Raw genomic sequence first — 1,865 nt, 5'->3', positions numbered from 1 at the left:
CAAATGTATTTCATCTGTGTGTGTGTGTGTGTGTTTGTGTGTGTGTGTGTGTGGACTTCCTTTGAGGAATATTTACAGAGCGAATTTTTGGGCAACCCACATCCATAAAATTATGTAAGAAGCAATGCATTCTAACTCTTTAGTATCCTATCCTCTCTAGATACCCAGTAATGTCCTCATGAGATGAACTTTATGAATGCTTGATAACCAACTTTGCCTACTTAGAACTCTAGGTTATTTGGCAAGGAAATGGAAATCTTTTATGAGAATTCCACTGATTTTTATCTTTTTGGGACCTTCATCAATCCCGTATTCCTTGGCTTGGTCTTCACTATTATTTTATCTATCTTCATGGTGACTGTAATGGCCAATGTCATCATAATTCTGCTTATCCATGTGTACTCCAAGCTTCATGCTCCCATGTACTTTTTACTTAGTCAACTCTATCATGGACACTGTCTACCCCTGCATCACTGTTCCTAAGATGTTGGCAGACCTTCTGTCCAGGGAAAAGAACATTTCCTTTTCAGGCTGTGCAGTTCAGATCTTCCTTTACCTGACTTGGTTTGGGAGTGAATCTTTTTTCTTGTATCCCATGGCCTATGATTGCTATATAGCTGTTTGTAATCCCCTTCATTATTCTCTCTTAATGAGTCATAGGATCTGCTTATTTATGGTAGTGGCGCCCTGAATTCATGGTTGTTTTGATGGCTCTATGCTAACCCTTATCAATGTGAGTTTTCCTTATTGTGGTTCACAAAAGACCAACCACTTTTTTTTCTGTGAGATTACTTAGAACTGTACTATAACTGTCATGTGCAGACACATCCCTATATGAGACCCTTGTGTGTCTGGGCATATCTGTTTTGTCCTGATGCTCATAGTTCCCACATCCCTTAGCTCTTTTTCTTATATCTGGATGTGGGTTACTGTCTCTCACATGAATACTTCTGAAGGTAGACAGAAAACTTTAGCCACTTGCTCATCCCACATAATAGTAATCAGTGTTTTCTATGAGGTTGCTTTCTATTCTAATATTTTGCCCTGCTCCTTTCACACAGTAGAAATAGGCAAAGTAGTTTCAGCTTCTTACATCATTCTTGCCCCTATGCTCCAGCCTGTGATATACAGTTTAAGAAATAAAGATGTGTTAGCAGCTCTAAACAAAAACATTAAGAAAATGTGTGTTTTCCCAGAAAATTCAAGTAAAGTATTGATAGGAAGTAATATATGAAATTGTGAAGACCTAACTCAGATATTATCTCTATCATGTCTCCAGGCAATGTCGAATATTTTCTCAAGAAAGTGTTTAATGATTTGGAAAACAATGCATTTAATGACATCTAGGTTACCCAAGGTTTTTTCACTAAAATATTATTGTTATCTTTCACTTAGCTTCAGTTTTTCTCACTCCACTGACTCCTTCACCACTACCAAAAATGCTAACTGTGTCTCACCCATGCTCAAAAAACCCTCACTTGCTCTCTCCATCCTCACTCCCTATCATCTTTCTCTTCTGCCCTTTGAGATTAAATTCTCTGAGAAGCCACTCTAAAAGGCCTCCACTTACTCTCCTTTAATTCTCTTCTTAATTCCCTGTAATACAAATTCTGATTTCAACATTCCACCAAAATTACTCTCTCCAAAGTTACCAATGATTTTTTAATTGTCAAAATATTGTATTCAGATTCCAAGAAAAAATGAAGGGAATGTATTCCTAGGGATATGGTTCAGTTTTCTAATAATCAAGCAGGTAAAATTAAGTTATCTGTGTCTAAAAGTAAAAAAAGAAATAGTGGCAACATACATTTAACTTTATGACAGAGTTTGCATGGCATAAGAGAAATTCAGGGGAATCATTCCTT

General features: G+C 36.8%; 1 pseudogene; it reads left to right on the top strand.

Moving 5' to 3' along the window:
* Positions 1–249: 249 nt before the first annotated feature.
* Positions 250–1,209, top strand: LOC140523542 (olfactory receptor 2T2-like; annotated as a pseudogene).
* Positions 1,210–1,865: the final 656 nt, after the last annotated feature.

This window comes from Notamacropus eugenii, chromosome 2 (genome assembly GCF_028372415.1).
Source record: "Notamacropus eugenii isolate mMacEug1 chromosome 2, mMacEug1.pri_v2, whole genome shotgun sequence".
In the NCBI taxonomy this organism is placed as follows: Eukaryota; Metazoa; Chordata; class Mammalia; order Diprotodontia; family Macropodidae; genus Notamacropus; species Notamacropus eugenii.
The sequence above is the reverse complement of the archived record's forward strand: the minus strand, read 5'-3'. Positions and strand labels throughout refer to the sequence as shown.